This window comes from Arachis hypogaea, chromosome 6 (assembly GCF_003086295.3).
Source record: "Arachis hypogaea cultivar Tifrunner chromosome 6, arahy.Tifrunner.gnm2.J5K5, whole genome shotgun sequence".
Classification (NCBI taxonomy): domain Eukaryota; kingdom Viridiplantae; phylum Streptophyta; class Magnoliopsida; order Fabales; family Fabaceae; genus Arachis; species Arachis hypogaea.
In genome coordinates, this window is record NC_092041.1 from 38,855,962 (window position 1) to 38,879,273 (window position 23,312).

General features: G+C 37.5%; 1 non-coding gene across 1 annotated transcript; it reads right to left on the reverse strand.

Annotated features, from left to right (window-relative positions):
* Positions 1–22,775: 22,775 nt before the first annotated feature.
* LOC112700242 (small nucleolar RNA R71) lies at positions 22,776–22,879 on the reverse strand. Its single transcript, XR_003153154.1, has one exon. It is a non-coding gene; the product is annotated as a small nucleolar RNA R71 (small nucleolar RNA).
* Positions 22,880–23,312: the final 433 nt, after the last annotated feature.

Genomic DNA, 23,312 nt, shown 5'->3' on the forward strand with positions numbered 1-23,312 from the left:
ATCTTTTGCATGGAGAAATACTATTCTTGATGATTGAAAGTTTATAACGATTTGTTCACCACATTTATGTTGTTCGATTCGGTGGCCTTGGTGATTTTCATTTACTTGATATTTAGTGTGTTCAGGGTTTAGGGTTATTCTAATTGCATTTTTTCACTATAACTAGGAGTTTGTATAAAAATTGTTCTTATTTTCATTCAGTTCACTGGATAGTGTATCTAGGGCTTTGAACTTAGTTTTTACTATGTTCAGTAGATAGTGTATTGACGAATGGATTTTTGACGGTTTAGAATTTCTCAAATAAAATCTCGTCGAAGTATAGTTTCTAAACCAAGCAATAATCCTTTCATACAAAAAGTTGTTTGTCACTAAAACAAACCCCTAAATTTATAAACCGAAGTATTCAAACCTCGGGTCGTTCTCCCTAGGAATTGTAATGAAGTGTCTTGTTATTGGTTGTGAATTATATTTGGGGTTTTTAAGCTTTTGGACAAGAAGTATAAATGGCAAAGAAAATAAACTAACAACTAACAAAGCTCTTGGCAAGATATGAGAACTAGAAGTCCTATCCTAGTTATCCTCCTCAATTGTGATGACAAATTGTCCATTGCTCCCACTTAGTTAACCTCTAACCATGGAGGAAAGTCAAGTGGATGAATCAATTTGATTCCTCAAGTCCTAATCAACTCCTAAAGGAAAGACTAGCTTTAGAGGTATTCAAATCAATTAGCAACTTCTAATTATCAATCAACAAAAGGATTAGATAACTCAAGAGTCACTAATTACTCAATCAAAGCCAAGAGGAACAAAAGCTACACTAAAATCCTACCAAGCATTTCATCAAACACTTGGAAGGTGGTGGACGAAATTGTGATCAATTCTCTTTAAGTTGTTTGTCTTTGTATGAAATCATTATTATGGCACTGGTTGAATTCACAACTCCGTTCAACTAACCAGCAAGTGTACTGGGTCATCCAAGTAATAAACCTTACGTGAGTAAGGGTCGAATCCACAGAGATTGTTGGTATGAAGCAAGCTATGGTCACCTTGCAAATCTCAGTCAGGCAGATTAAAGGGTAATTGTGATTATTGGAATAAATAATAAAAAGGAATAATAAAAGGGATAGAATACTTATGCAGATTCATTGGTGGAAGTTTCAGATAAGCGGATGGAGATGCTGCATGGCCCAAGGACGCCTGCCCTCCTACTGCTTCTACTCAATCCTTCTTACTCCTTTCCATGGCAAGCTTTGTATAGGGGTTCACCATCAACTGTGGCTACTTTCTTCCTCTCGGGGAAATATCCTATGCGGCTGTCACTCGCACAGCTAACCAGTCTGGAGGCATCACCCATGGTTGATGGCTACATCCCATCCTCGCAGTGAAAACTAATGCTCACGCACTCTGTCACAGTACGGCTAATCACCGGTTGGTTCCCTCCCCTGCTGGAATAGAATCCCTCTTTTGCGTCTGTCACTAACGCCCAGCAGGTTGCAGGTTTGAAGCACGTCACAGTCATTCATTAACGGAATCCTACTCGGAATACCACAGACAAGGTTAAACTTTCCGGATTCCCAGGATCCTACTCGGAATACCACAGACAAGGTGAGACTTTCCAGATCCTCATAAATGCCGCCATCTATCTAGCTTATACCACGAAGATTCTGTTGGAGAATCTAAGAGATACGCATTCAAGCTCTGTTGCATGTAGAACGGAAGTGGTTGTCAATCACGCGCGTTCATAAGTGAGAATAATAATGAGGGTAATCTGACTCATCACATTCATCATGTTCTTGGGTACGAATGAATATCTTGGAATAAGAATGAGAGAGATTTGAATAAAAGATAATAGAATTTCATTAATACTTGAGGTACAGCAGAGCTCCACACCCTTAATCTATGGTGTGCAGAAACTCCACCGTTGAAAATACATAAGCAAAAGGTTCAGGCATGGCCGAATGGCCAGCCCCCAAAACGTGATCACAGGATTCAAAATACAATCCAGGATGTCTAATACAATAGATAAATGTCCTATATATACTAGACTAGCTACTAGGGTTTACATGAGTAAGTAATTGTTGCATAAATCCACTTCCGGGGCCCACTTGGTGTATGCTTGGGCTGAGCTTGATCAATCCACGAGCTAAGGCATTTCTTGGCGTCAAACTCCAGGTTATGACGTGTTTTGGGCGTTCAACTCCGGATCATGACGTTTTTCTGGCGTTTAACTCCAGACAGCAGCATGAACTTGGCGTTTAACGCCAAGTTACGTCGTCATTCTTCGAATAAAGTATGGACTATTATATATTGCTGGAAAGCCCTGGATGTCTACTTTCCAAAGCCGTTGAGAGCGCGCCAATTGGAGTTCTGTAGCTCCAGAAAATCTATTTCGAGTGCAGGGAGATCAGATTCCAACAGCATCAGCAGTCCTTTTGTCAGTCTTCTTCAGAGTTTTGCTCAAATCCCTCAATTTCAGTCAGAATTTACCTGAAATCACAGAAAAACACACAAACTCATAGTAAAGTCCAGAAATGTGAATTTAACATAAAAACTAATGAAAACATCCCTAAAAGTAGCTCAAACTTACTAAAAACTATATAAAAACAATGCCAAAAAGCGTATAATTTATCCGCTCATCACAACACCAAACTTAAATTGTTGCTTGTCCCCAAGCAACTGAAAATCAATTAGGATAAAAAGAAGAGAATATACTATAAAGTCCAAAATATCAATGAATATTAATTTAATTAGATGAGCGGGACTTGTAGCTTTTTGCTTCCGAACAGTTTTGGCATCTCACTTTTTCCTTTGTAGTTTAGAGTGATTGGCATCTCTAGGAACTTAGAATTTTGGATAGTGTTATTGACTTTCCTAGTTAAGCATGTTGATTCTTGAACACAGCTACTTTATGAGTCTTGGCCTTGGCCCTAAGCACTTTGTCTTCCAGTATTACCACCGGATACACAAATGCCACAGACACATAACTGGGTGAACCTTTTCAGATTGTGACTCAGCTTTGCTAAAGTCTCCAGTTAGTGGTGTCCAGAGCTCTTAAGCACACTCTTTTGCTTTGGATCACGACTTTAACCATTCAGTCTCAAGCTTTTCACTTGGACCTTCATGACACAAGCACATGGTTAGGGACAGCTTGATTTAGCCGCTTAGGCCTGGATTTAATTTCCTTGGGCCCTCCTATCCATTAATGCTCAAAGCCTTGGATCCTTGCTTTAAAATTTTCGCCACTTTTTTTTTCACTGCTTTTTCTTGCTTCAAGAATCAATTTCATGATGTTTTTCAGATCATCAATAACATTTCTCTTTGTTCATCATTCTTTCAAGAACCAACAATTTTAACACTCATAAACAACAAGATCAAAAATATGCACTGTTCAAGCATTCATTCAGAAAACAAAAAGTATTGCCACCACATCAATATAATTAAATTAAATTCACTAATAATTTCGAAAATTATGTACTTCTTGTTCTTTTGAATTAAAACATTTTTCTTTTAAGATAAGTGAAGGACTAATGGATTTTATTCATAGCTTTAAGGCATGGTTACATACTAATGATCATGAGATAAAGACACAAAACATAGATAGACATAATACTTAAAAACGAAAACAGAAAGAAAATAAAGAACAAGGAATGAATCCACCTCTAGTGGCGTCTTCTTCTTGAAGGACCAATGATGTTCTTCAATTCTTCTATGTCCCTTCCTTGCCTTTGTTGCTCCTCCCTCATTGCTCTTTGATCTTCTCTTATTTCTTGGAGAGTGAGGGCGTGTTCATGGTGTTCCACCCTTAGTTGTTCAACATTATGGCTCAAGTCTTCCAAAGAGGTACTAAGTTGCTCCCAATAGTTGTTGGGAGGAAAGTGCATTCCTTGAGGCATTTGTTGATGATGAATTTCCTCATGTTCTTCTTGAGGGCCGTGGGGAACTTCCCTTGTTTGCTCCATCCTCTTCTTTGTGATGGGCTTGTCTTCTTCAATGGAGACATCTCCATCTATGATAACTCCAGCTGAGTAGCATAAATGGCATATGAGGTGGGGGAAGGCTAGCCGTGCCATGTATGAAGGCTTGTCGGCTATTTTGTAGAGTTCATTGGATATGACTTCATGAACTTCCACTTCCTCTCCAATCATGATGCTATGAATCATGATGGCCCGATCCACAGTAACTTCAGATCGGTTGCTTGTAGGGATGATGGATCTTTGGATGAACTCCAACCATCCTCTAGCTACAGGCTTGAGGTCTAGTCTTCTTAGTTGGACTGGTTTGCCTTTGGAGTCTACTCTCCATTGGGCGCCTTCCACACAAATGTCCATTAGGACTTGGTCCAACCTTTGATTAAAGTTGACCCTTCTTGTGTAGGGGCGTTCATCACCTTGCATCATGGGTAGGTGAAACGCCAACCTCACATTTTCCGGATACTCATTCTTTTTGAGCTTGAAAGGGACCTCGGGGATCACCTTCTTCTTTGCCACAATATCATAGAAGTGGTCTTGATGGCTCTTGGAGATGAATCTCTCCTTCTCCCATGACTCGAAAGTGGAAGCTTTTGCCTTCCCTTTTCCTTTTCTTGAGGATATTCCGGTCTTGGGTGCCATTGATGGTGAATGAAAAATAAAAAGCTTAGGCTTTTTACCACACCAAACTTAAAATTTGCTCGTCCTCGAGCAAAAAAGAAAAGAAGAGTAGAAGAAGAAGAAGAGAATTGTGGTAGAGAAGGAGAGGAAGGGGTTCGGCTATATGAGAGAAGAAGGGGTTTGTGTTGTGTGAAAATGAAGAAGAAAGGAGAGGTATTTATAGGGATAGGGAGGGTGGGAGTTCGGCCATTTTGGGTGGGAAAGGGTGGGAAATCGAATTTGAATGTAATGGAGGTAGGTGGGGTGTATGGGGAAGAGTGGGTTGATGTGAATGGTGAATGGGGTAATTGGGAAGAGGAATTGAGGTGATTGGTGAAGGTTTTTGGGAAGTGTGACATTGAAAATGAGATTTGGATTAGGAGAGTGTGATTAGAATTAAAAGAAAAGGTAGGTGGGGATCCTGTGGGATCCACAGATCCTGAGGTGGGGATTCTGTGGGGTCCACAGATCCTGAGGTGAAAAGAAATACCATTCCTTCACCATATAGGCATGTAAATTGCCTCCATGCATCATCCTGGCGTTCAAACGCCCATTGGTGCATGTTCTGGGCGTTAAACGCCCATGTAATGCATGTTTCTGGCGTTGAACGCCAGTTTCATGCTTGTTTCTAGCGTTCAGCGCCAGATTGTCCTCTGTGTGCGCATCCTGGCGTTAAACGCCAGGTTGTTGCTTGTTTTGGGCGTTCAGCGCCAGAAACATGCTCTGTTCTGGCGTTGAACGCCAGCCAGATGCATCTTACTGGCGTTGAACGCCAGTCTGCGCTGCCTCCAGGGTGAAAAATTTTTTTTCTTCTGTTTTTGACTCTGTTTTTAATTTCTTTGATTTTTTTGTGACTCCTCATGATCATGTACCTAATTCAACACAAAAATAACACCAAAACAAAATAAAATAAAATTAGATAAATAAAATTGGGTTGCCTCCCAACAAGCGCTTCTTTAATGTCAATAGCTTGACAGTGGCTCTCATGGAGCCACAAGATGATCAGATCAATTTAGTGTTTTGTCTCCACACCAAACTTAGAGTTTGGATATGGAATTTGAACACCAAACTTAGAGTTTGGTTGTGGCCTCACAACACCAAACTTAGAGTTTGACTGTGTGGGATCCTCTTGACCTTGAACTGAGAGAAGCTCTTCATGCTTACTCTCTTTTGTCACAGAGGGATGGCCATGTGCCTTAAACACAAGGTAGTCCCCATTCAATTGAAGGACTAACTCTCCTCTGTTGACATCTATCACAGCTTCTGCTGTGGCTAGGAAAGGTCTTCCTAGGATGATGCATTCATCATCTTCCTTCCTAGTGTCTAGGATTATGAAATCAGCAGGGATGTAAAGGCCTTCAACCTTTACTAGCACGTCCTCTACTATTCCATAAGCTTGTCTCATTGACTTATCTGCCAATTGTAATGAGAACAATGCAGGTTGTACCTCAATGATTCCCAGCTTCTCCATTACAGAGAGTGGCATCAGATTTATCCCTGACCCAAGATCACATAGAGCTTTTTCAAAGCTCATGGTGCCAATGGTGCAAGGTATTAAGAACTTGCCAGGATCTTGTTTCTTTTGAGGTAGAGTTTTCTGAATCCAAGTGTCCAGTTCACTAATGAGCAAGGGAGGTTCACTTCCCCAAGTCTCATTACCAAACAGCTTGGCATTCAGTTTCATGATAGCTCCTAAATATTGAGCAACTTGCTCTCCAGTCACATCTTCATCCTCTTCAGAGGATGAATAGTCTTCAGAGCTCATGAATGGCAGAAGGAGGTTTAATGGAATCTCTATGGTCTCTGTATGAGCCTCAGATTCCTCAGGATCCTTAATAGGAAACTCCTTCTTGCTTGAAGGACATCCCAGGAGGTCTTCCTCACTAGGATTTTCGTCCTCCTCCTCCCCTATGCATTCGGCCACTTTGATTAAATCAATGGCCTTGCACTCTCCTTTTGGATTCTCTTCTGTATTGCTTGGGCGAACACTGGGAGGAGTTTCAATAACTTTCTTGCTCAGCTGGCCCACTTGTGCTTCCAGATTTCTGATGGAAGATCTGGTTTCATTCATGAAACTAAAAGTGGCCTTTGACAGATCAGAGACTATATTGGCTAAATTAGAAGTGTTTTGTTCAGAATTCTCTGTCTATTGCTGAGAAGATGATGGATATGGCTTACTATTGTTCAGCCTATTGCGTCCACCATTATTAAAGCCTTGTTGAGGCTTTTGTTGATCCTTCCAGGAGAAATTTGGATGATTTCTCCATGATGGGTTATAGGTGTTTCCATATGGTTTACCCATGTAATTAACCTCTGCCATGGCAGGGTTCTCAGGATCATAAGCTTCTTCAGAAGCTGCCTCTCTAGTACTGTTGGATGCATGTTGCAATCCATTCAGATTTTGAGAGATTATGTTGACCTGTTGAGTCAACATTTTGTTCTGAGCCAATATGGCATTCAGAGCATCAATCTCAAGAACTCCTTTCTTCTGAGGTATCCCATTATTCACAGAATTCCTCTCAGAGGTATACATGAACTGGTTGTTTGCAACCATGTCAATGAGTTCTTGTGCCTCTTCAGGCGTTTTCTTCAGGTGAATAGATCCACCTGCAGAATGATCCAGTGACATTTTCGAAAATTCAGAGAGACCATAATAGAATATATCTAACATGGTCCATTCTGAAAACATGTCAGATGGACATCTCTTGGTCAGCTGCTTGTATCTTTCCCAAGCTTCATAGAGGGATTCACCATCTTTTTGCTTGAAGGTTTGAACATCCACTCTCAGCTTGCTCAGCTTTTGAGGAGGAAAGAACTTATCCAAGAAGGCAGTGACCAGCTTATCCCAAGAGTCCAGGCTATCCTTAGGTTGTGAGTCCAACCATATTCTAGCTTTGTCTCTTACAGCAAAAGGGAAAAGCATGAGTCTGTAGACTTCAGGATCAACTCCATTCGTCTTTACAGTCTCACAGATCTGCAAGAACTCAGTTAGAAACTGATAAGGATCTTCAGATGGAAGTCCATAAAACTTGCAGTTTTGTTGCATTAATGCAACTAGTTGAGGCTTAAGCTCAAAGTTATTGGCTCCAATGGCAGGAATGGAGATGCTTCTTCCATCAGACTTGGATGTTGGCTTTGTGAAGTCACCAAGCATTCTCCTTGCATTATTATTATTATTATTTTCGGCTGCCATGTCCTTCTCTTGTTCGAAAATTTCTGAAAGGTTATTTCTGGATTGTTGTAATTTAGCTTCTCTTAATTTTCTCTTCAGAGTCCTTTCAGGTTCTGGATCAACTTCAACAAGAGTGCCTTTTTCCCTGTTCCTGCTCATATGAAAGAGAAGAAAACAAGAAAAGAAAAAGGAATCCTCTATGTCACAGTATAGAGATTCCTTTATGTTAGTAGAAGAAGAAGGGGTATAAGGAAGAAGAGGGAAGGATTCGGATTTTTGGATGAAGAAAGGTGAAGAGAAGTGTTAGTAATTAAATAATTAAATAGAAGAAGAGAGGAGAAGAGAAAATTCGAAAATAATTTTTGGAAAAGAGTTAGTGATTTTCGAAAATTAGAGATAAAATATAATTAAAATTAAAATTTAAAACAAAAAGAATTTTTGAAAAAGAGAGGGAGAATTTTCGAAAATTAGAGAGGGAAAAGTAGTTAGGTGGTTTTGAAAAAGATAAGAAACAAACAAAAAGTTAGTTAGTTGATTGAAAGAGATTTGAAATCAAATTTTGAAAAAGATAAGAAGATTAAGAAGTTAGATAAGATATTTTGAAATCAAATTTTGAAAAAGATAAAATTTTTGAAAAAGATAAGATAAAAGATAAAAAGATATATTTGAAAAAGATATTTTGAAAAAGATTTAATTTTAAAAATTACTTAACTAACAAGAAACTACAAGATAAGATTCTAGAATTTAAAGATTGAACCTTTCTTAACAAGAAAGTAACAAACTTCAAATTTTTGAACCAATCACATTAATTGTTAGCTTAATTTTCGAAAATTTGATAAAAAGATAAGAAAAAGATTTTTGAAAATATTTTGAAAAATAATTTTGAAATTTTCGAAAATTATATAAAAAATGAAAAAGATATGATTTTTGAAAAAGATTTTGAAAAGATAAGATTTTTAAAATTGAAATTTTGACTTGACTTGTAAGAAACAACTAATTTTAAAAATTTTTGACCAAGTCAACCCAAAATTTCGAAATTTTAGAGGGAAACAAGGAAAAGATATTTTTTTGATTTTTGAATTTTTAATTATGAAAGAGAAAAACAACAAAAATGTTCAATGCATGAAATTTTTAGATCAAAACAATGAATGCATGCAAGAATGCTATGAATGTCAAGATGAACACCAAGAACACTTTGAAGATCATGATGAACATCAAGAACATATTTTTGAAAAAAAATTTTTAATGCAAAGAAAACATGCAGGACACCAAACTTAGAAATCTTTAATGCATGGAAAATATGAATGCAAAAATGCACATGAAAAACAACAAACAACACAAAACAAGAAATCATCAAGATCAAACAAGAAGACTTGTCAAGAACAACTTGAAGATCATGAAGAACACTATGAATGCATGAGATTTTCGAAAAAATGCAAGAAAAATTTTTAAAAGCATGCAATTGATACCAAACATAAAGATTAACACAAGACTCAAACTAGAACACAAAATATTTTTGATTTTTATGATTTTCTAATTTTTTTGTATTTTTATTAATTTTTTTCGAAAATATAGTTTGGAAAAACGAAAAATAAAAAGAAAATTTTTTGAAAAAGTTTTTGAAAAGAAAATTACCAAATCTGAGCAACAAGATGAACCGTCAGTTGTCCATACTCGAACAATCCCCGGCAACGGCGCCAAAAACTTGGTGGACGAAATTGTGATCAATTCTCTTTAAGTTGTTTGTCTTTGTATGAAATCATTATTATGGCACTGGTTGAATTCACAACTCCGTTCAACTAACCAGCAAGTGTACTGGGTCGTCCAAGTAATAAACCTTACGTGAGTAAGGGTCGAATCCACAGAGATTGTTGGTATGAAGCAAGCTATGGTCACCTTGCAAATCTCAGTCAGGCAGATTAAAGGGTAATTGTGATTATTGGAATAAATAATAAAAAGGAATAATAAAAGGGATAGAATACTTATGCAGATTCATTGGTGGAAGTTTCAGATAAGCGGATGGAGATGCTGCATGGCCCAAGGACGCCTGCCCTCCTACTGCTTCTACTCAATCCTTCTTACTCCTTTCCATGGCAAGCTTTGTATAGGGGTTCACCATCAACTGTGGCTACTTTCTTCCTCTCGGGGAAATATCCTATGCGGCTGTCACTCGCACAGCTAACCAGTCTGGAGGCATCACCCATGGTTGATGGCTACATCCCATCCTCGCAGTGAAAACTAATGCTCACGCACTCTGTCACAGTACGGCTAATCACCGGTTGGTTCCCTCCCCTGCTGGAATAGAATCCCTCTTTTGCGTCTGTCACTAACGCCCAGCAGGTTGCAGGTTTGAAGCACGTCACAGTCATTCATTAACGGAATCCTACTCGGAATACCACAGACAAGGTTAAACTTTCCGGATTCCCAGGATCCTACTCGGAATACCACAGACAAGGTGAGACTTTCCGGATCCTCATAAATGCCGCCATCTATCTAGCTTATACCACGAAGATTCTGTTGGGGAATCTAAGAGATACGCATTCAAGCTCTGTTGCATGTAGAACGGAAGTGGTTGTCAATCACGCGCGTTCATAAGTGAGAATAATAATGAGGGTAATCTGACTCATCACATTCATCATGTTCTTGGGTATGAATGAATATCTTGGAATAAGAATGAGAGAGATTTGAATAAAAGATAATAGAATTTCATTAATACTTGAGGTACAGCAGAGCTCCACACCCTTAATCTATGGTGTGCAGAAACTCCACCGTTGAAAATACATAAGCAAAAGGTTCAGGCATGGCCGAATGGCCAGCCCCCAAAACGTGATCACAGGATTCAAAATACAATCCAGGATGTCTAATACAATAGATAAATGTCCTATATATACTAGACTAGCTACTAGGGTTTACATGAGTAAGTAATTGTTGCATAAATCCACTTCCGGGGCCCACTTGGTGTATGCTTGGGCTGAGCTTGATCAATCCACGAGCTAAGGCATTTCTTGGCGTCAAACTCCAGGTTATGACGTGTTTTGGGCGTTCAACTCCGGATCATGACGTTTTTCTGGCGTTTAACTCCAGACAGCAGCATGAACTTGGCGTTTAACGCCAAGTTACGTCGTCATTCTTCGAATAAAGTATGAACTATTATATATTGCTGGAAAGCCCTGGATGTCTACTTTCCAACGCCGTTGAGAGTGCGCCAATTGGAGTTCTGTAGCTCCAGAAAATCTATTTCTAGTGCAGGGAGGTCAGATTCCAACAGCATCAGCAGTCCTTTTGTCAGCCTTCTTCAGAGTTTTGCTCAAATCCCTCAATTTCAGTCAGAATTTACCTGAAATCACAGAAAAACACACAAACTCATAGTAAAGTCCAGAAATGTGAATTTAACATAAAAACTAATGAAAACATCCCTAAAAGTAGCTCAAACTTACTAAAAACTATATAAAAACAATGCCAAAAAGCGTATAATTTATCCCTCATCAGAAGGCACAAAAGAAAAGCAAAGCAAATTGACAACAAGAAGAGAATCTAACAACAATTATTGAAAGAAATTAACAACAACAATCAAAAGAAACACAATTATTATGAATTACCTTGAATTGAATTGAAAGAAAGTAGAAGGAACAATACTAGATCTACAACAAAATATAAGAACAACATAAAAGAGATTACACCAAAAGAGTAGGAGAAGGATGAATGTAACTACAAGGAATTGAGAAGATAGAAGTAGAAGAAGATGAATCTAAATCTAGATCTAAGAACTAAACCTAATCCTAATCCTAATTCTAGAGAGAAGTGAGAGCTTCTCTCTCTAGAAACTAGTTCTAACTACCTCTAAAACTAAACTATGACTAATGGTAACTAACATGTCCATCCCTCTTCAATCCTTGGCTTAAATAGGATCAGAAATGAGTTGGATTAGGCCCACAAGGCTTGTAAATTCGCTAGCCACGAGTTTGCATGAAGTGAACCACGTGCACCAACGGTGCGTGCGCGTATTATGCCCGTGCGCGCCACCATACGTGTAGCAACTATGGCAAATATTATATCGTTTCGAAGCCCCGGATGTTAGCTTTCCAACCCAACTGGAACTGGATCATTTGGACCTCTGTAGCTCAAGTTATGGTCGTTTAAGTGCGAAGAGGTCGGCTTGACAGCTTTCCGGTTCTTTCATTTCTTCATGAGTTCTCCAACTTTTCATGCTTTCTTTCTTCATTCCCTTGATCCAATCTTTGCCTCCTAAACCTTAAATCACTTAACAAACATATCAAGGCATCTAATGGAATCAAGGAGAATTAGATTTAGCTATTTTAAGTCCTAAAAAGCATGATTTCACTCTTAAGCACAATTAAGGGAGAAGTTATAAAACCATGCTATTTCATTGAATAAATGTGGGTAAAAGGTGATAAAATCCCCAAAAATCAATACAAGATAAACCGTCAAAATGGGGTTTGTCAACCTCCCCACACTTAAACCAAGCATGTCCTCATGCTTAAACCAAGAATGAAGTAAGGGTATGGCATTTATTCAATGGAAACTAACTAAATGCAATCTACCTATATGCAACTATCTACATGAATGCAATTGCTTGGTCAAAGTAAATCAATTCCCAAGAAGCATATATGCACAAGGGCTAAGGACTAGCAAGTCTAATCCACAATTGAATTGAGTTATTAAATATTTTTACAAACTTGCATGAAAATTATGATCATAGGTGAAAACATGTAATTGAGCATCAAACCCTCACCGGATGTGTTTGCACTCTATTCGCTCAAGTGTTTAGGGGTTGATTCACTCAATTCTCTCCTAATCATGCTTTCTAAGATTTGTTCTTCTTCTAACAATCAACATATATTTCATGCATCCATACAAGTATCATGAGGTCTTTTCTTTGGTTGTAATGGGGCTAGGGTCAAGGTAGGATGCATATTTGGTTAAGTGAGCTTGAAATTTGAATCTTTGATAGGCTTAAACTTCCCACCTAACATATGACATCCTATACAATTAAGTTCTAATTTAACTACCCATTCCTCACTTTTTCACATACTCATGTATTCCTTTTTAATTTCACAACACCTATGCATTGATTTTATTGGACTATACTTTGATTTGGGGCATTTTGTCCCCTTTTTATTTCTTTCTTTTTCTTCTTTTTCTTTTTTTTTCTATTTTTTTCTTTTTTTCTTTTCCATATTATTTTTCTTTTCTTTTTCTTTTGTTTTTCTCATTTTTTTTCTTTCTATGTACAAGAACCTCAATGCATAAGGTTTTACATTTGATCAATACATGAGTATGTACCCAATTCCCAATATTTCCAATAATAATACAAAACTACCCTTTTATTCACCCAATGTCCCAAGGTTCCCACACTTGAATGATACTCACACACACTAGCCTAAACTAATCAAAGATCCAAATAAGGACATTTATTGTTTTTCGCTTTAAGGCTTGTAATGTGCTAAATTAAGAACAAGTGGGTTAAGCGTAGGCTCAAATTTGGCTAACAAAGGAAGATAAAAGGTAAGGCCATTTGGGTGAGTGAGCTAATGAAATGATGGCCTCAATCATATAAATACATGAATACACAAAATAATGGACATAAAGAATCAAACAAATCAAAGATTACATTCATAGAAAGAGAACAATGCACACAAGAAGGAAAAATAAGTGGTTATAGGATGTAACCACGCCATTAGGCTCAAATCTCACTTGCTTGTGTTCTTAGCTCAAAAATATGATCCACAACATATATATTTCAAGCAAGTTTTATGAAAAGTTTTCACTCAAATCAATTGGTGTGCCCTATAGATAGAAATCCTTGAAAAATTTCATTATTTTGACTAAGCTTATTGTGTATATATATGCAAAAAAATAAGAAAATGCAACAAAAATCCTAAATCTTAAAATGAAATGTAAAAGTGTTGGAATTAGAATTTTGTCACCCAAAATCGCCGATCGGTCGGACGACCTCCCCACACTTAAAAGTTTGCACCGTCCTCGGTGTACTCAAAGATGAGCAAGGGGGTACGTCGACTCTCCGGATTGCTACGTGTTCTTAGTCTTGCTTCCGTTATTGCTTGTGGTGCATCATTTGTGAAAAACAAAAATATAACACCATAAGATGGGAAGACAAAAGCAAGGAAGCATAATTGTTGGAATGAGGTAAATCACTAGAATTGAGTGAGTGAATTAGTGTGACATTAATGACAAATAGGTGTGTGAATTCTAAATTGCGCGGTTTAGAACACACATTAGCATAAAAAGCTATGTCACCAAAGAAGCATGCACTTTACTCATTCTAGTATGCTTGAGATGCTTTAAGTAAACTTGTAAGGTAAAACAAGCATTAAAGAAGTATGAAAGAATTCAAGTCAAACATATGGATGGATATAATCATGAAATACAATGCATTAAGGTAAATGCACAACATCATCCATCATCAAGAGGTTGCCTAATCACAAAATAAGGTTCAAATCACATGGTGGCCAAATCATGTAATTCAAGAAGAGTTACAAGCTCGAAGGCAATTCTCATCACTTGGTATTTTTCAAAAGATAAGCATGAAAAACTCAAGACCAAGTAGCAAAATATAACCTCAATCATAGGATCCAACAAAGATTATCTAAAAACATTAATGCTAAATTAGCATTTAGGCAATAAGGGAGAAGCAATGCATAGTAAACAAAGTCAATAACCCAACACTTGTGATGAAAAGAAAGAAAATAAAATGAAAACTAAACTAAAACTAACTAACAAACTAACTAACTAATTAACTAACTAAAATAAATGGTTATCCATGGTGTTTGGGAGTGTTGGATGAGGGGTAGGGGGAGGGAAAAAGAAAGGAGGAGGAAAGAAATAGAAAGAAGAGAAGAAAAGAAATGTGGTGAAGGAAGGAAATCCACGCGTACGCGCGCATGCCGCGCGCGCGGATGGTTTATTTCGAGAGTGGCGCGTACGCGTCATGTGCGCATGCGCGCAAGTGGGGTTGTGCCAAAGGCACAACGTTGGCGTGGCGTAGGCATAACTCTCTGGAAAATGTATGGAATGTGGAACTTCTCAATCCACGCGTACGCGTGCATGGCGCGCACGCGTGGAGGGTCCAAAATGCATGATGTGCGCGTACGCATGAAGTGCGCGTACGCGTGGATGGTGCTCTGTTTTTCAAAAAATTTTTGCTATGTTTTTGCACCAATCTAAGCATTCTAAACCTCCAAGCATCTACCAAAACACCATAAAACCTTATTTAACATATTAAACTACCAAATATACTCAACTAACTAAACAAAACATGAGATTAGACTAATTCTACCAAATATTTACAAAAGAGAAAATGAAAAGAAGTTACCATGGTGGAGTGTCTCCCACCTAGCACTTTTGTTTATTGTCCTTAAGTTGGACTTATGGGGAGCTTCTCTCAAGGTGGCTTGTGCTTGTACTCATCTTGGAACTTCCACCAATGCTTGGACTTCCAATAAGCTCCATCATTCAAGATTAATATCTCCAAGCTTTGATGGAGTTCTTCACAAACCATGGGCTCCCAATGTTGATCCTCATGTGTTCCCGGATCCCATATTTTGTCTTCACACCCATCTCCAAGTTGATTATCATTAATCCATGTGGATGGTGAGCAAGGTGAATTCTCAACAAAGTGACCAAACATCCTTCTAGACCCATATACTCTAGTTATACACCAACCTTTGCTATCAAGCTTTGGACATGTGACCATAATGAACCTAGGATGATGCTTCCAACCACTAACTATCTCATTTTTACTCTTAAAGCCACAAATATATCTAAGTTGACCATCCGTTTCAAGCAAACCATATTCAAGGGGAATAATAAAGCTTGAGTATAAGGAATTTACCCACTTGAATGAGAGAGTGGATGGTGGTGGCTTGGGGAGAGGTATCTCCAATGTGCTTGCAAGCTCTACTCCCTTGTTTGCTTCTTTGTCAATCTCCACCTCTTCATAAACTTCTTCATTCTCAATCCTTTGTTCATCAACTTCCTCTAACTCTTCTCCATCACTCAAGTCATAAATGGGAGGTTGAGAGAAATCTACCTCCACATCACTTTTAAATTCATTGGGAGAAGGTTCTTCAAATTCAAAGGATTCTTCACCAAGAAGATTGGATGCATGATCTTCATCACCAAGGGAACTCAATTCTTGCTTTACTCCTTCCAAGTCTTCATATGGGATATGCCTTGGAGGTTGTGCACATTCCTTCTCAACATCAACTTCAATCTTCTTGGAGGGGTTTTCTATAACTCTAGGCTCCCATGGAAGTTCCGCATCTCCTAAGTCTTCAACCACTTCTTCCTTTTCTTCAATGGTCATAGGTTCCTCCAATTGTTCTAACACAAAGTAGCATTCCTCCTTTTCCACCGAGGTTTCCAATCTCTCCTTTAAGCTATGCTCCTCTTTAGATTCTCCACATGTAGCTATGGGAGTTTCTTGAGTGTCCAAAAGTTGGGATGCTAGCCGGTTTACCACCTCATCCAAGGCGGTCATGAATTGTTGCACATCCCTTGTCATCTCCTCTTGTCCTTGAAGAATAACACCGAGGGTTTCATCCATTAGAGATTGGGGTGGATGGGAGGGTTCATCATTTTGGAGAAAGGGTTCATTATAGGAAGGTGGTTCTTCTTGGTAAGGTGGTGGTGTGTATTGAGGTGGTTCTTGGGAGTAGTAATCTTGGAATTGTGGTTCCATGTATGGCTCATATGGTTCAAAAGGAGGTTGGTATGGTGGGTAAGGATCATGGTCATATGGAGGTGTTTGTTGAAAATAGGCTTGTGAGTATGGTTGAGGGTCATGTTGAGGATATGACTCATAAGCATATGGTGGTGGTTCTTGAAAGTCACAAGGAGATTCACCATAGCCATTTGATTGGTATGCATCATGGAATGGCTCTTCTTCATAGTTCATTGGTGGAGGTTGTTGCCAAGAAGATTGATCATATGCATATGGCTCCTCCACCTTTGGTTGTCCCATCCTTGATACATATCTCCATTATAGTCCTCATCACCTACAACATAGTTGTAATCACACTCATAGCCAAAATGAGAATTCATAATGGAAAGAGAAAATAAGGAACAAAAACTAATAAGAAATAATGAAACAAAATACTAAGACTAGCAAAAACTAGCAAGCAATCCAAAAATCAAGCTATTCACAATATTCACATATATACAATAACCAATAACACAACACCATTGCAATTCCCCGGCAACGGCGCCATTTTGACGATTGGATTTTTGACGGTTTAGAATTTCACTAATGAAATCTCGTTGTAAAGTATAGTTTCTAAACCAAACAATAATCCTTTCATACAAATATTTGTTTGTCACAAGTACAAACCCCTAAAATCTATAAACCGAAGTATTTAAACCTCGGGTCGTTCTCCCTAGGAATTACAATAAAGTGCCTTGTTATTGGTTAGAAATGTGTTTGGGGTTTTGGATAAGAAGCATGAAAAGTAAATGGCAATGAAAATAAACTAACAACTAACAAAGCTCTTGGCAAGATATGAGAACTAGAAGTTCTATCCTAGTTATCCTTCTCAATTGTGATGAGTATTGTTCATTGCTACCACTTAGTTAACCCTTACTAAATAAAGGAAAGTCAAGTGGATGAATTGACTTGAGCCACAAGTCCTAGCCAACTCCCAAGGAAAGACTAGCTTTAGTGCACTCCAAACCAATTAGCAATCTCTCCAATTATCAATCAACAAGGGAGTTAGATAACTCAAGTGTCACTAATTACTCTACCTAGACCAAGAGGAACAAATTCTACACTAAAACTAAAAGAGACATTTCAACAAACACATAAAGTGCAATAGAAGTGAACATTATTAAATGCAAGAATTAAAGGAATCTACAACTACAAAAACAAGAGATCAACAATAGAAAAGTAAAGAAGAACAATTATTGTGAATTACCTCTTATTGAATTGAAAGAAAATGGAAGGAACAAAAGTAGATCTACAACAAAATGCAAGAACAACATAAAGGAAATTACAATAAAAGAATGGAAGAAGAATGAATGTAGCAACAATGAATTGAGAAGATAGAAGTAGAAGAAGATGAATTAAAATCTAGATCTAAGAACTAAACCTAATCCTAATCCTAATCCTAATCCTAGAGAGAAGTGAGAGCTTCTCTCTCTAGAAACTACTTCTAAACTAAACTATGACTAATGGTAACTAGATTGTGTTTCCCTCTTCACTCCTTGGGTTAAATAGCATCAGAAATGAGTTGGATTGGGCCCACAAGGCTTCTAAAATCGCTGGCCACATTTTGCTTCAAGTGGACTAGGTGGCAGCAACGGCGCGTGCGCGTACTATGCGCGTGCGCGCCACCATACTTGTAGCAACTATGGCAAATCTTATATCGTTTCGAAGCCCCAGATGTTAGCTTTCCAACCCAACTAGAACCGCATCATTTGGATCTCTGTAGCTCAAGTTATGGTCGTTTAAGTGCGAAGAGGTCGGCTTGATAGCTTTCCGGTTCTTTCATTTCTTCATGAGTTCTCTAACTTTTCATGCTTTCTTTCTTCATTCCCTTGATCCAATCTTTGCCTCCTAAACCTTAAATCACTTAACAAACATATCAAGGCATCTAATGGAATCAAGGAGAATTAGATTTAGCTATTTTAAGTCCTAAAAAGCATGTTTTCACTCTTAAGCGCAATTAAGGGAGAAGTTATAAAACCATGCTATTTCATTGAATAAATGTGGGTAAAAGGTGATAAAATCCCCAAAAATCAATACAAGATAAACCGTCAAAATGGGGTTTGTCATGTATGTAAGTACATACTGTATCTAAATTTGAACTTGGTTGTTTCTCTGTTGAGTTGACATCTTTTGGATGGAGAAATACTATTCTTGATGATTGAAAGTTTATAACGATTTGTTCACCACATATATGTTGTTTGGTTCGGTGGCTTTGGGGATTCTCATTCACTTGATAATTAGTGTGTTCAAGGTTTAGGGTTATTCTGATTGCATGCAGTAATGCTTTTCTAGCTGTTTTATTATTTATCATGTTTATTTAGTGCATGAATAGGGTTCGGTTCAGTGGACTGGGACATTTTAATTGACTTGATTAACATATGCATACTTGTGCTTGTTGGTGTATTGAGTGAAATATTGACCAAATTTTTTCATTACGAAAAAACGGAAAAAGACAATGGTGACAAAGAAGGAGAAGCCGCACTATAATGTAAGCATATTAAATATATTTATCCATTTTCATTCAAATAATATCTATTTTGTATTATAAGTATATCCTCACATTCTGTTTCAAAACTTGCAGAAAACTCATGATTGCAGATGTCGAACAAAGGTAATAGAAACAGTGTTCAGGGATATGAGTCAAAAAGAAAGATATAATTGAAGAAATAGGATTTGGTGCCCTGGCACATGTCCCGGAAATGAATGTCTCTTACCTCCCTGAGAAAGGACTGAAGATACTGTTGGATTCTGACCTCCCTGCACTCAAAGTGGATTTTCTGGAGCTACCATAGCCCAATTGGAGCTCTCTTAATTGCGTTGGAAAGTAGACATCTTGGGTTTTCCAGAAATGTATAATAGTCCATACTTTACCCGAGATTTGATGGCCCAAACTAGCGTCCAAACGCCCACCAGAGACCCTTTTCTACTGTAAAACGCCAGAACCGACACCAAAGCTGGAGTTAAACGCCCAAACTGGCACCAAAACTGGCGTTTAAACTCCAAGAAGAGCCTTTGCACGTGAAAGCTTCAATGATCAGCCCAAACACACACCAAGTGGGCCCCGGAAGTGGATTTCTGCACTATTTACACTTAGTTACTCATTTTCTGTAAACCTAGTTTACTAGTTTAGTATAAATAGCACTTTTTACTATTGTATTGATATCTTTAGATCATTTTTGAGACTATCTTTGGATCACTTTTGATCTCTTGATCAAGTTTTGGGAGCTGGCCATTCGGCCATGCCTGGACCTTCATCACTTTTGTATTTTCAACGGTGAAATTTCTACACCTCATAGATTAAGGTGTGGAGCTCTGCTATTCCTCATGAATCAATGCAAAGTACTATTGTTTTTCATTCAATTCACGCTTATTTTTATTCTAAGATATTCACTTGTACTTCAACCTGATGGATGTGATGATCCGTGACACTCATCATCATCATCCCTTATGAACGCGTACCTGACAACCACTTCCGTTCTTTCTGCGAGAGCTTGAGTGTGTATCTCTTGGGTTTCTAGTTCACGACGTATGATTGCCTCTCCTGACAATAGAGCCTTTCAATTCCGTGAAATCAGAGTCTTCGTGGTATAAGCTAGAACCAATTGGCAGCATTCTTGAGATCCGGAAAGTCTAAACCTTGTCTGTGGTATTCCGAATAGGATCTGCGATAGGATGACTGTGACGAGCTTCAAACTCATGAGTGTTGGGCGCCGTGACAGTGCGCAAAAGGATCATTGGATCTTATTCCAACACAAGTGAGAACCGACAGATGATTAGCCCTATGTAACCCGTAGCTGGACCATTTTCACTGAGAGGACGGATGGTAGCCATTGACAACAGTGATCCCCCAACATACAGCTTGCCATGGAAAGGAGTATGAACGATTGGATGAAGGCAATAGGAAAGCAGAAGTTCAGGAGCAACAAAGCAGCTCCATACACTTATCTAAAATTCCCACCAATGAATTGCATAAGTATCCCTATCTTATTTTATGTTTTATTTATCTTTTAATTATCTAAACTCTCATAACATTCTGAATCCGCCCGACTGAGATTTACAAGATGACCATAGCTTGCTTCAAGCCGACAATCTCCGTGGGATCGACCTTACTCACATAAGGTATTACTTGGACGACCCAGTGCACTTGCTGGTTAGTTGTATCGGAGTTGTCTATCACAATTCTGTGCACCAAGTTTTTGGCGCCGTTGCCGGGGATTGTTCGAGTTTGGACAACTGATGGTTCATCTTGTTGCTTAGATTGGGTTATTTTCTTCTTGTTCTATTTTCAAAAATTTTCGAAAATTTTTCAAAAAAAAATATATTTAATAAAATCATAAAAAAAAAATTTTGTGTTTCATGTTTGAGTCTAGAGTCAAATTTTAAGTTTGGTGTCAATTGCATGTTTTTATTCTTCTAGCATTTTTCGAAAACTCATGCATATGTTTTTCTTGATCTTCAAGTTGTTCTTGATGATTGTCTTTGTTTGATCTTGTGATTTTCTTGTTTTGAGTCTTTTCTTGTTTTTCATATGCATTTTTAATTTGTTAGTGTCTAAGCATTAAAAATTTCTAAGTTTGGTGTCTTGCATGTGTTTCTTTTCTTAAAAATTTTTCAAAAATATGTTCTTGATGTTCATCATGATCTTCAAAGTGTTCTCGATGTTCATCTTGACATTCAAAGTGTTCTTGCATGCATCATTGGTTTTGATCCAAATTTTTTATGTTTTGAATTAATTTTTTTGTTTTTCTCTTTCCTCATTAAAATTCAAAAATAAAAAATATATCTTTTTCTTATTTCACTCATAAAATTCGAAATTTTGGGTTGACTTAGTCAAAGATTTTTAAAATTTAGTGGTTTCTTGTTAGTCAAGTCAAAATTTCAATTTAAAAATTCTATCTTTTCAAATCTTTTTCAAAAATCAAATCTTTTTCATTTCTCTTCTTAATATTTTCGAAAAATTTTAAAAATTAATTTTCAAAATATTTTTCTTATTTTTATTTCATATTTTCGAAAACCTTGCTAACAATTAAGTATTTGATTAAAAAAATTTCAAGATTGTTACTTTCTTGTTAAGAAAGGTTCAATCTTTAAATTCTAGAATCATATCTTTTAGTTTCGTGTTAGTCAAGTCATCAATTTCAATTTTCAAAATCAAATCTTTTTAAACTTCTTTTTTCAAATCTTTTTCAAAATAGATTTCAATCATATCTTTTTCAAATTTTAATTTCAAAATCTTCTTCTAACATCTTATCTTTTCAAAACTTGCTATTTCTTATCTTATTCAAAACCACCTAACTACTTTTTCACTTCTCATTTTCGAAAATCACCTTCCTCTTTTCAAAAATCTTTTTAATTAACTAATTGTTTTAAACTCTAATTTTATTTTATTCCTTTCTTAATTTTCGAATACTAACTAATTTTTAAAATAAAAACAAAAATATTTTTCCTTTTTCTTTTATTTAATATTCGAACTCCCTCTCTCTCTCTCATCTCTTTCTATTTATTTTATTTATCTACTAACACTTCTCTTCTACTCATAATTCGAACCCTCTCTCTCCATCTGTGATTGAATTCTTCTTATTTTCCCTCTACCTCATTCTTCTATTCTTTTTCTCTTCTACTCACATAAAGGAATCTCTATACTGTGACATAAAGGAATCCTCTTCTTTTTTGTTCTCTTCTTTTTCATATGAGCAGGAACAAGGATAAATACATTCTTGTTGAAGCTGATCCTGAACCTGAAAGAACTCTGAAGAAGAAGCTAAGAGAAGCTAAAGCACAATACTCTGAAGAGGACCTGACAGAAATTTTCGAAAAAGAAGAAGACATGGCAGCCGAAAATAACAACAATGCCAGAGATGCAAGGAAGATGCTTGGTGACTATGCTGCACCAACTTCCAACTTCTATAGAAGAAGCATCTCAATTCCTGCCATTGGAGCAAACAACTTTGAGCTTAAGCCTCAATTAGTTTCTCTAATGCAGCAAAACTGCAAGTTTCATGGACTTCCATCAGAAGATCCTCATCAGTTCTTATCTGAATTCTTGCAGATCTGTGAAACTGTTAAGACCAATGGGGTTGATCCCGAGGTCTACAGACTTATGCTTTTTTCCTTTGATGTAAGAGACAGAGCTAGGACATGGTTGGACTCACAACCTAGAGAAAGCCTGAACTCTTGGGACAAGCTGGTCAATGCTTTCTTGACCAAATTCTTTCCACCTCAAAAGATGAGTAAGCTCAGAGTGGACGTCCAAACCTTTAGACAGAAGGAAGGTGAATCCCTCTATGAAGCTTGGAAAAGATACAAACAATTAACCAAAAGGTGTCCTTCTGACATGTTTCCAGAATGGAGCATCATATGTATATTCTATGATGGTCTGTCTGAATTGTCAAAGATGTTATTGGATCATTCTGCTGGTGGATCCCTTCATCTGAAAACACCTATAAAAGCCCAGGAACTCATTGAGATGGTTGCAAATAACCAATTCATGTACACTTCTGAAAGGAATCCTGTGAATAATGGGGTGACTCAGAAGAAAAGAGTTCTTGAGATTGATACTCTGAATGCCGTATTGGCTCAGAACAAAATATTGACTCAGCAAGTCAATATGATTTCTCAGAATCTGAATGGATTGCAAGCTGCATCTGGCAGTGTTAAAGAAGCCTCCTCTAAAGGAGAAGCTTATGACCCTGAGAATCCTGAAATAGAAGACGTGAATTACATGGGAGAACCCTATGGAAACACCTATAATCCTTCATGGAGGAATCAT